We start from the raw sequence: 12,788 nt of genomic DNA on the forward strand, positions 1-12,788 counted from the left end.
TGAGAAGAGGGATGCAGCAAGGGGGAGGAGTGATGTGGGAAGTCAGCAGGTACTGGCAGAGTGACATCTAGAATACATAGAAAAATGGAAGGCTTGCCATGGCTCACACGAGGAGCAGTACAAGAGAAGAAAGGCAGCATCACGTGTTCCAGCAGCTCCAGAGGGAATTCAGGCCTGCAGTCTTCTCCCTCACTCTCCCCTTCAAGCTGATCGCGTCCTTCATAACAAGAAGTATATTTTTGTAACAAGAGGTTCACAGAAATAGATCATCCCTTTCCATAACTCACAGGGAAAACAAACCTAGGAAGGAAACTGGAGACTCGTTTCCAGAGGAGGCCCAGTAAGGCAGCGCCTTTTACAAGCACTGAAGTATCTTTTTTTTTTTTTTTTTTTTAACCAAAAAGTTTGTGTTTATATGCAAATCACTTGTGTGTGTTCCCTAAATAACAACCATCACTGTCAAACCACTTATGAAGAGTCAGTGGCTACAGAGAAAAGATCTATTCAAAGCTCTGCACAATCCTGTAATGACAGTTTACCAAAGGGGCACAAACTGAACACCTTCTATCAGAAGAAAGGGCTTGATGCTAGCTTGATAAGAACCACCAGCCTTTGCACAGCAAATCCTTGCATCTGGGTATATTGCATCAGGCATTGCCACTGGGAAAGGTGAGACTGGAAAAGCTGCAGAGAATGAATCCTCCAGGAAGCTTCTGGTGAAAGGAAATGGTTGAGGCTTTCAGTGCCATTTCTCACGCTGTCACACAACCCAGAACACGACGTGTGACCACATAACAGCACAGAGACGATGATGGATGGTCACCACACTACAAGTGAAATGGAGAACCTAGAATCACAAGGAAGTTTAAGTGAAGAATAAAACAAATGTCTCACATTCAGCAAAGCAGTCATCAGATCCTCCATGCAGAGGGAGCTCATTCACAGCCACAGTAAATATGTTTCTGATCTCCATATGATAAGTACCTCAGACAAGTGTTTTTGGAGGGACACAAAACAACTCTCTCACTGATGTGTTTTTCTAGGGCAGCATTGCTGGAAGGCCCAATTCTCAGCTACCCAAGAAATTAAGCTTGAGCACTGAAAACTACTGCACACTTATGCCCATGTTACAGTCATGATCATTTAAGTGGAAAGCTCATACCTGAACAGTCTATGGAGCTTCATAATTTGGCTCAGCTACTCCAAAATTCAACTTTGAAAGACACCGAGATAAGAAACTAAGGAAAATAATAAGACAGGAGAAGAAAATGATTGGGGAAAGATTCCTGGAAATACACACATTTGAAAGCATTCCTTGGCCATAAGGTAGCAAGGATACAGTACACCTGCTGATAAGTTTAGAAGAAAATTGTATCAGCAATGCTGTGCTTCTAAAAAAGACAGGAACTTAGATAATAAGAGTAAGCCATAAGGTGCATTGCTAACTTCCTAAATACATGCTGCAATACATTTAACTTGGTTAAAATGTGGAAAAGAGCTATAATACAAACTAACTGTAAATGCCAAGAAAATTTCTCTCGCTTACACCAGCCTGGCTTCTGGGTAAGAAGCAGGACATGATAGAGAAGTGAGCACATGCATCAGGATGCCTTCATTCTGGAGTGAAGGAGCTTCATCCTACTTATTTATACCTGTGCTCTGGGGAATGGATTCATCCTAGACAGACAGTAATGTCTTACTTTTAATATTAAAAAGCAAAAGCATGCAACTAAAACCTGTCACACCATCCCTCCAAGTGATGTAGCAGTAAGATGATCAGCATGCAATTGGCAGGAAAAACCTAATGACTCCTTTAAACTTCTTTTTTCTTTATTGTACAGACTAAGCATAGGTGTCTCTCTAACCACTTGCCATTTCTCACAGAAGTGAAACTTTGAGGTTTATCTTTCCATACACCATTTGAGTTTTCAGCCTCCAGGAACAAGAAACACGCAACTTGTCTCTGGGTTCTGTTACAGCCCAATTTTCCCATTGAGAAGACCAGACAAAGTTGGTAAATTTAACTCTCATCTGTTAGCAATCACATACTGACCCTATCCAAGTCTACACACCAGTTTTTCACTTTGCTGAAGCTGGAGCCCCTACAGACTGACATCAATCCCAGGAAAACCACAAGCTACAGTTCCAGTAACTATCAGAAGATCGAATAAAAGGATAAAAAAATAAAATATGTGGGTTTGCCGCCACTTAATGCAAGAATGAAGTGAACCATTCAGGGTTTTAGCTGCGTAAGTTCAGAGAGCCTCAACACTACAGTGAAGTCATATGGTGTTAATTCTGGTGCATCCCAGTAAAGACTTAAACAGAAAAGCTACACAAAACACAAAGACTGTTTGTATCAGGTAACTTAAAAACTCGCTTTTAGATCTTTTGAGATAATTCATTTATATGACAAAACCCCCTGGAGAGCTTCGATGTTGCACATCTTTGTCCTCCCTGCAGCTAGCTGCAGGCAGTGCATTCTGTCGGAATTAGGCTCACTGACATTACACTGTCATTCTGGTCATTCAATCTGATGTCACTGGCAATTTTCTTCACTGTTCTTTGTTTTAAAACCAGAACTTTCCAAAATATTCTGTCCTGTCTAGGACTGTCTGAAGAGCATCTTCATAAGCATCGTCCGTTCCCACTGAATGCCAACAGGCTGATTACCTCATCTGTTGGCCTGAGACACCTAAACTTCAGCAGAACAGTATTCTGAATACTTTTATTCAAGAGCCACAGTTTTCTGGATTTTAATCCATTTCAGTGATATCAGATTGACTGAAGAACACAAACCCCAGTTGGGAGAGCTTCTCACGTCCCCATGCTGTACCCAGGTGAAGGACCCACAGAGACAAAATTTATGTCCAGACCAACTCATTCATGTGAAAAATCCCAAGCAATTTATACAGCTCTTAAAAACACCAAAGGACTTGATTCACCCAAGGTAAATTCACCAGGTGAGGTGGGGCAAATTTTGGTTAAAAAAAAAAAAAAAAAAAAAAAAAGTGCCTGCAGCACCTTTCTCACGCTGCCCAATTGCACATTTGCTCACAGCATTACCACAGGGCGTTTCTAATTCTTCTTTCACATATATTCAGCTTCAGACAGGAGATTTCAGAGCAGATCAAACCAACCGGTCCAGTGATCATCACCATTCCCCATTCACACGTTCCACTAAATTTTGATTGCCTAAATTAATATCACCTACCCTACAATTAACAAGCAAAAAGCAAAGTTGATGAATCAGTGCTATTTACTTCTGACAAATGCTAACCAAAAGCTGCTTTCATACAGCTAGCATCATTACAAAACGCCCTATTCTTCTTTGTAGATTACAACCACTTAGAGCTCATAAACAAAGCTTTTGCAACAGCTGTCAATAAAAACCTTTTGAAGATGCAGTAATTCTTTTAAAGGATTTAAGAGCTATCCAGATCCCATTTACCTGTGCCTAACAAATAGAGGCAAGAGGCGGTAATTTGACAAGTGTCCTGAAATGGGAACTGCCTGCAGTTACCTAAATAGATTAAGAGGTTTTCTGGTTCAAACAAATTCTGCACCTAAGTAGATGAATGCTTGATCTTTCATTTGATTACTATCAAAGACCAGATAGTTTTTTTGGTTGGTTTTTTTTTTTGGCTAAATGTGACTATGAGACATCCAGCATTGTTTAGTGGATGTTAAAAACAGGAATCCTTCTTGAATCAGAAGAAGCAGGCTCCAATCCAAAACTCACATGTCCTCACCTAGCATGTAATAAGCTTTGTGTACCAAATTATAGTTTTATCAAGTTAAACATAATGCAGCCACTTACACGGAGTCACACCCCAACCACAACTGTATCATCACAATTACCGTTATTTGAGCAGGGAAAAGGGAGTTAGAATATAAACACACAATCAGTTCTGAGAAATCCACTAGCGTAAGAGATCAAATACTTGTATTTAAAAAAAGAAAAAAGAAAACAGGGCAAAACAAAACTCTACAGTTAATTGTTTCCAAGTACAAGAAACCTGGAACAAAGCTGGCTATTGAATTAACATTAATGATCTGTCATTTGCTTCTGCAGATGTTTCCCATGAGGGAAGATGCCAGAAAACATTCCACTTGAAAGCAGCGATAAAGAACTGAGTTGTGTTACTTCAATTTATGTGGATATTTTCATTTGAATTTGTCAAAGACATCAGATGCAACAGGGCTTGACATTAAGGGGAACTGGTCTGCAATAAAATTTCAGTGCAGAAAGCACTATCACCCCTTCCCACTTAAAGCCAAATAAGCCAGGTTTAAAAAAGAAAAAAAAATCACAGCCATGGTAATGTGAGTTGAGAAATTCTGCCAGTCCTCACCAACAGCTCCAAATCATTACCACTTCCACATCAGTGACATTACAAACAAATGCCTGCTTAAGTTGTAATAGCCATCTCATTTTCACTCATCTCTGTAAAGAGATTACCAAAAAACCTAGATTACACGCCATATCCCAGCTAAAACTTCGTTCCTGAGCAGTTCTCCTATATTTAAGAGCAAAAAAGAAATAAAAGCACTTGCTAGAAAATCCCACAGAGATTTTATCTTTTAATTTATCGCATTATACGGAGCTGGAACTCTCTCTAAATTAGATTTTATCTCTGATTTTAAGGCAGCAAAGCCACCCAATTCCAAGAATTTCTGAAACAATGAAGGCTGTATCAACCTAAAGACTTCGCTGAAGCAGAATTTACTTTGCAGTATACAAATGGAGCTCTTAGGAGTGGGTAACAGGAAGAATGGTCAAGGGTACAAGTATTTTCCAGAAAGGAAGGAGACGAATGCTTCCCCCCCGATCTAGAAGGTAAACAGAATAACAACAAAAAGATTTTAAAATCTATGTCACTATCTTACTGGTATTTTAGCAAATTGTTCTTGTCAGAACGTGAAAACAAGCTAGCAAGGAGCATCTGTGTAAATACATACGAAACAAGCACCAATGTGGCAAGCAGAAAAGTCATCCTCTGCATCAATCTAACTCAACTCTCCACGCATTAACCAAGAAACCAAAAGAAAGCATTTAACTACTCGCAGTTAAGGACTATCAGAAAGCATTACCACCAAGCAATGCTGTGAGACCAAAAGGCGGCTGCCCCATGCACCCCACCTACACAAGTGGGGTTCTCTCTGGCGACAGGGAGGCTGGAAACATGCACATCCAAGCTAAAAGTGTTCCAGCACAAATTCCACACGATGCCTTGAAGGCTCCCAGCTCAAGGGTCTGTTTTTCTTAGACAACAGCTGAGGTCAATGGAAAGCACAGGCACAATCTGCCACCGTCAGCCCTGGTGCAGTGTTTATCAGAAGGTGGCATCAGCAAAAATATAACATTCTTCTGATTTTCACAAAATAATTCAATTATTTCATTGACAAAACAATGAAACTTTGCAGCTCCAGGGCAACCTTGCAAAACGTCAGATTAATTTGCAGAAGGTTATAAACAGCTAACTGATCAAAATTTAAGGACACTGTATAATGCACACCCCTGCAGATTTCACCTAAGCTTGAAAATCGAAGTTGCATCCAACATTCACCTGTTGGGTGATATTTTGGGCAAAGTAATGGTGACCTGAAAATAATCTCTCCAAATTTTTATCCCATATAGCATGTAAGTGGACTGCATTGCTCCAAATGCCACTTCAGCCCAATAAGCTGCCTCTAACTCTGACCAAAAGCAGATGTTCAGAGAAAAGAATACAAGATCAGCAAGTCATACAGACTCCACCTGCAAAATAATCCCCTGGTTTCCAGAAATCTGTCATTTAGGGGCTGCTTCAGCTAGAAATCATATCTGCAGCTTAGAGGTTAACATCTCTAGAACACTTTCCTACACGGATTTGTCTTAAAAGTTTAGAAAATCATTTAGAATAAGCAAAAGGAATACTATACACTCATGAGTTCCATGGGTAAGTTATGTGTGTAAACCAGTATCTCCTTTCACTGACAAGAAACACAGGATAAAAAATAAAAAAAAAATAATAAAAAAAAAAAAATCACTGAACTTTTGCCATTTATTCTCACTTCGGATTCTGAGTTATATGAAAAAATGAGCAATTTTAAAGTGAAAGAGACAGGTCAAATGGTTTTCAGCTCGTCTCCAACTGTCTGTGTGAGGTTTTGCCTTGTTTTAAGGACTGCATTTTTAATGAACAATAACAGAACTTGTTAATTCCCAAATACTTTTAGCGGGAACTTGCTTCACATCAGCACAGCTACGTGATGAGTTAGTACAAATGAAAATACACAGGCAAAGGTATTTGCCCTAGCACAGAAAGACAAGCTGTAACATGGGTGGCAACAGCGCAGTTTGCTTTCAGAAGTGATGTCCTCCTCACCTTAGGAGCAGGACAGGCACACAGTGCATCCACAGTGCCCTACTACTTGCACAGTACTGGAGACCCAGGGAAGATGGAGCACAGCTAACAAATGAAATGTTTTATTAACAACTTCCTTATAATTGCTGCCTAAGGTAGAGCAAAACCACCAACGCAGCAATCACCCCACTCTGTGGCAATGCTGGTAAACCTGTAGTTACACCCATCTAATTCCTTCAAGTGAGAAATTGCCAAGCATTTAATAAGATGATCAATCGTTGGGCCAATTGGACAGGAAACTTGGCCCAGTTTCTCTTAACACATGATTCTACAGCCCTCATTCAGGATTCTCATTTACATGGGACATGGGATACCCCCCCTCAAAAAAAGAGTAAATTTAGAGACCCAAACTGCCCGAAAACGAATAACTCCTTTTCTTCCATCACTTGATTGTTACAGCATCAGCAGGCACTCTCAGGTGCAGCTGTTAGGCTGATACTCAATTTGAAAGCAAGTTGGAGGCACTTGTGTCTCTGACAACCTCATAATCCTGCAAAGAGCAATTTCATTTTGAGAAACAGTCCCCCAGGACCTGGGGAACATTTAACTGCTTAATGTGGATAGGAATAGACTGGGGAAAAGCGGTCCTGTCACTTAAAAGCAAGCTTCTATTGCATGTATGCTGTCTAATAAACACAACTTGAAGTAAAATGGGAACGTGGGAAGGATGCCAACATAAATCCTCTAGATGTGAGGAAATCAGGAGCAATTTTCCACTCAAGGATAGAACCAGTACAGAGGAAATTAGGGCATATTTAGCATGCTTTGGCCTCCTCCGCCAAGGTGAAGCTTCCTTCTTCCCTCCAGAGTGAGCTAGAAGGCCCCACATCTCCACAGACCGCTCAGAGAGACCAAAATTCAAACCCCCCACTAAAATTAATTCAGAGTATAGGGATGAGTGACCGAAACTGACAGGTTCTCCAGTCATGGCAGCACCTTGAGCTGCTGCACACGTGCGTGAATTTCACTACAGCTAGCAGAGGTCTGATGGCAACCTTCAGCTAACAGCAAGAAACCCTCTTCAGAGACAAGGAGATGAGCAATTCACTCTGACTTAAACCAAACCAGCCAAACAGATGTACAATGTTGCCTGGAAAAATCTCTGTGGGGGTAACCACGGGATGCAGGCTGCATGCCAGCCCAACCTGGTTTGCCATAGACAGCCCCAAAACCCAGAGGGCCTCAGCACCACAGACAGGAACATCCTTAGGAACAATTCTTGCCTGAGCATGTATTATAAACAATTATCTGTTCGAATAAGAGGAATTTCATCAATGCAGTTACCTGGCAAACAGCTTAAACTCAAGCAAAAGACATCACGGAAAAAAAAAAAGAAGTTGATCCAGTCTTGCAGCTGATGCTCCTTGCAGTGAAGCTTATTCAATCTTGGTAGTAATTAACACAGCTGAGGGGACAAGCAACCTCCAACCCTGTGCTACCACCTTGTGCAGTGGGGTCAATTTTAGGGATCCCCATGCTATTCAGGTGCCTACCTGTGCCAAGTGTAGTTGCAGGTGCTCGTTACATCTCAGGTTTTAATAAACAGCTTCAATACACACAAATGTACACGCATATGTCAGGCTGAACCAGGCTCTGAGCAACCTGATTGATCTGCAGGTGTCCCTGTTCAGTGCAGGGGTGTTGGAACAGATGGCCTTTATGTGTTCCTTCCAACCCAAGTGATTCTATAACCTACATATTCAACCTATTTGATGGTTTCTTCAATGTCAACAAAGTTAAAGATGCTTCTAACACCTCCATCTCTATTGAAAATGAAGCGTGCTTTAAAAAAATCTTAAATAAAATGAAATTTTCCTTTCTGCACTACATTCTTCAAACTCTTCCTGCAGTCATTGCAAAGTGGAGCTGCACATGCTGAATCCACCCTCAGCCTCCACCATCTGAAAGCATTTTTGCCTCGCTGACAGCAGCGAGCAGCAGCAAGAAATCAAACAAATAGGATTATTACTCAAATGCTCCCATTCACCCTGACAGCCAGAAGCAGCCATTCAATAGGATCATTGCTGAGGCAACCTAAATTACTTCAGCGTACCTGACAACTTCTATGGCTCAATCACCAAAAAATTAACACCAAAATATCCAGGTGAGAACTTCCACTTTCTTAAAGTCACGTCAAGGTAATTTAGCTTCCAGTGAATGTCGTAACATTAAGGGCATGAAGCATTTCCCTGCCAGTTACTATAGCTGTGCTATGCAAACACCGCTGAAAAAACGGATTATTTCTCGTTACAAGCAGGGTGTCTTTATTTAAAGAGTTTTGGCTTACTTCTTAAGCCTCTCTTGAAGATACTCTTAACACAATTTTGCCACGTTGATGTATTGGTGTGAACGCTTTTTCCCTTTTTTATTATTTTAGGTTTGTTTGCTTGACCAACCGGTTTGATTAACTACAGCCTAAACTTAACTAAACTCCTTTCCGGTTAGCAAATGGAACGAATCAAATCAGGGAACGGCTAAAAGGCATTTGCATTTTTTCAGCGCAACTTTCTTATGCAGATAACAAACATTCACACGACCCAGACCGCTTTGCTCCGAGTCTCTTGCACTGCATCGCCAAAGCTGCACGTTGCAAAGCCCAAGCAAAGAGTTAGCGCACAGCCGCGAATACAAACTTACTCCCCCTGGATACTTCAGCGCTGTAATAACAAAGTCCTGTAACAACTAGACCAGCCGCAAAACAGACAAAATCCACCCATTCCCATAAAAGAAGCATAAAACCCCGCTCCCACAAGCGGCTTAGATTTTTAAGAGAAGCCACTGTATTTACCCCACGCAGATAACAACAAGAAACAGCCGCAGCCTCGCGTCGGGACCGAACGGGGTTACCTGCCAGCCGGGCACGGCCATCTCCAGCCGGACCTCTCGGCGCCCGCGCTGCTCGCCCAGTGTAGGGCACGTGTTGCTACCAGCACCGCTTCCTCCTCCGCGCTCCGCTCCGCTCCCACCCCTGGCCCGGGGCGGTGCCACCGCCGCCTCCCTGCGCGCTTCCCCCGCCTCCGCCGCGGCCCGGTGGGGGCCGTTCCCAGCACCTCCCGCGGTTATCGCAGCATCCCCCCCGGCAGCCGTCGGTTCCTTCACCGCAGCGTCCTATCACGCTGTTTGCCTCCTCTCAGAGCAGCCCCATCTCCACGACCATTCCCCATACCTCTGTTCCTCCATCACCACTCCCCACCTCCAAATCCCCCCTCCCCCCCCCCCGCACTCTGCAGAGTCACCTGCACTCTGTCTCCTGAGCATCCCCCCAAGCCCAGTGAGTTTTGTCCCAGAGGTCCGTGGGCAAAGGGGAAGGTGATGGACAGCCCTTAGTAAGGGTGGAGCTGGAAAGGAAATTGCATGCGTGACTACAGGCAAGAGAAAAGAAAACCAACAGCAGCATGGCCACGTAACACATTTTCTTGGCTGCATCTTCAGGTGCCTAGAGAGAGAGTGAAGTAGCACAGCTGTGTGTTTGAGGCAAGGCAATCAAGGCAGGGCTGGGTGAGGTAACTGAACAGGCATGCCTGCAGCTGAAGCAAGCTTGGATTTCCCCCCATCAGTATGGCACAGCACGGAAAGGCAAATGATACTTCAGCAGCAGTGCGTTTCTGGCAGCATTCTATAGGTCTCATCCTCCACCACACTCCTGCCTGAAAGGTCTCATGCAAGACAAACATCACTGCTCTTTCCTGTGGTGTTCAGCCTCCGTTGGACATAGTATCACTACACGAGGCACAGAACAGTAAGTAAAAATGAAAGCCTAGTAGTGGAATCTACTTGACTCCCCATCTTCTGCTCACAAGGATTACATGCTATCATGGAATAATTTGAGTTGGAAGGAACCCTTAACCTTAACCCTGTCAACCGGTCTGACACATCTACAGTGAATAGGAACACCTGCAGCTGAGCAGGTGCTCAGAGCTCCTCCAGCCTGACCTTGAGTATCTCCACCACCCACCACCTCTCTGAGTAACCTGTGCCAATGCCTCACCACCCTGATATGAAAAAACACCTTCCTTATATCTAATCTAAATCTCCTCTCTTTTAGTTTGAAACCATTTTCCCTTGTTCCGTTCACAAACAGACCCTGCTAAAAAGTCTGTTCCCCTTTCTTGCAGCCCTTTTAGATACTGAGGGAACCACTCTCAGGTCTCCCCAGAGGCCTCTCTCCTCCAGGCAGCCCCAGATCTCAGCCTGTCACCTTTTAGAGGTGTTCCATCCCTCTGGTCATTTTTGTGGCTTTACAGAGCACAGCTGATGTAGTGACACCTCACACCACTCAGTAAAACCTGGTGATGCAATTACATTATGCTATTGTGAAACAAATTGTCATGCACATGTGGTGAGGATCTGTCATAGTGCAACGAACAATTACACTAAGCACTGAAAGAAAACATGGGAAAAACTTTGCATATTATCACCCTCATCTCTACCAAATCTAGACAGGAAGAATTCACATTTGCCAGTCCCACACAAACCTACAGGATGAGGCACAAGGAGCTACATAGGCATCATTAAGGTTATTGCTCACATGTGCGAGATATTTATAGGACCTGGGCAAAAGGCAGTATTGACAAAGCTGTGTTTTGCTTCCTGATTTATTTGAGTGGCCAGCTCCTAATGTTCCAGCACTACTTCAATGAGAGTATCGGTTACCACAGTCTCTGTTATATCAAATATGCAGCTACTCCTAGAGTGCATACGGCTTTCCAAAATCCTGCTGAATGCTGAGCAGCCAGTTTTACTTAGCTTGTGCAACTAAAAATACGTGCTTTAAGGGGAACTTTGCTGAGAACAGAAAAACTGATCAACTATCTAAGCTGAAAGCAGAGAGAAGACTTGCACCACTAATATTTTTTGTCTTTTCATCTAAAACAAGAAAGGCATCAGGTTTAGGTAATTAGGTGAGAGTTTGGAACAAGAACAATGTAGTCCTTAAAAAAACTTGTAATTCCCACAAAATGCATATCATAAAAACAGTTCTATGCATGTTTTGTCAAAGACTGCAGCCAAAAGAGCAAAATGCTAAGCATGCTCAAGGGCCACCTAATAGAAAAGACTCTCCATTTTTGGAGAGGCAAAAAAATCAATAGTTGTTTGCCAGCATCTCTGCCACACCTGTGACAGTGTGCTTGTATGCACCAGGAGGAAAATGGAAATACAAAAATCGCATTCTTGCATCCAGTATCCACCAAAATGAGAACTTCATCACAGATATGGGATGTGACAACTTGTCCCACAGAAGCGTTAGTTTTGCTTGTTTACTGAAGACGTCTCTGTCTCACTGTAAAGCAGATGCTGAGCATGAAGCCATATCTGCTTTCTGGTTCCTGTGAGTGCTGGTGTGTGTGCCGAGTCATTACTGCTCTTCAGCTCCTACAGAGACTTTAATCTATTCATGGCCTTCTTTCCTCTATTTTACATATTCACAGCTATCTAAATAACTATTACCAACAAGCAAGAAATCAGAACTGTTGAGAATGTTTCTTCTGCCTTTATCTTCTATCTGTAGCAACACATCTATTTACTCATTTTTAACAAATTCAAGTGGAGAAAAGGAAGAAGGAAGACAACACTTTGGAAGGATCTGGGCAGCCTGGTCTGGTGGTTGGCAACCCTTCCCGTGGCAGGGGGTTGAAACTAGATGATCTTTGAGGTCCTTTCCAACCCAGACCATTCTATGATGATTCTATAAAGGATCACCAAAACTCTGGTACAGACAGTGGTAAAACATAAGCAAAGCCAACCTGAGGATGTTTTATGAATGCATTCAATGCCCTTTGAAGCCATCAAGAGCTACCACATCAGTTGTTACTAACTCACTTAGTGTTGAACTTTGACGCAAACAGTCAAATCCTGCTGTAAAAAGCACATGAACAGATGAATGCACAGTCAAAAATACAGTGATAACCATTTCAACTGGAAAAAAATTAAAACATACATATCTAAAAATTCCATATTACCTTTCCAGACAGCTCTGTGGATAACTTCCAATGAGCCACAGCACAACTTTCTCTTCACACGCACAAATGATTTTCTCTAGATGTTATTAAGGATGGCATTAACAATTCCTTTAGGAGAAGAGAGGAAAAATATATATAATTGAAACCTACAGTTGGCTTTATCAAATTCGACTTGTCTTTTGTAAAAATGTCTCATTTTTCCTCATGAAAGAAATAAAACCTCTTTATTTCTTTATTTTATTTAAAAGCTCCACAAAGAAAAGAAACGCAACTTTACTCCCTCACTGTTTTTTTCCTTGCAGTACAGCTACTGGAAAAATATAACTTAATTGGTTGCTAACAAAACTTGTCCAGAGTAGTTCAACACAAAACCACAAATTCAGCTGTAATCTTTCAATCTTGAGGTGCAACAAGTAAA

The 12,788-nt window shown here is 42.3% G+C and overlaps 1 protein-coding gene across 7 annotated transcripts in view; it reads right to left on the bottom strand.

Moving 5' to 3' along the window:
* Positions 1 to 12,788, bottom strand: part of MCTP2 (multiple C2 and transmembrane domain containing 2) — a 142,232-nt gene that overhangs the window by 102,657 nt on the left and 26,787 nt on the right. The window contains exon 1 of one of the 7 annotated variants that reach the window (XM_048956637.1): positions 9,647 to 9,732. The exons of 5 other annotated variants lie outside the window; for them this stretch is intronic. The gene's annotated coding sequence lies outside the window, so the exon portion shown is untranslated. Of the gene's footprint in view, positions 1 to 9,257; positions 9,367 to 9,646; positions 9,733 to 12,788 lie in introns of those variants that run through there. One more of the 7 variants, XM_048956635.1, reaches the window with a different exon arrangement.

Source organism: Lagopus muta, chromosome 10 (genome assembly GCF_023343835.1).
Source record: "Lagopus muta isolate bLagMut1 chromosome 10, bLagMut1 primary, whole genome shotgun sequence".
NCBI classification, from domain to species: domain Eukaryota; kingdom Metazoa; phylum Chordata; class Aves; order Galliformes; family Phasianidae; genus Lagopus; species Lagopus muta.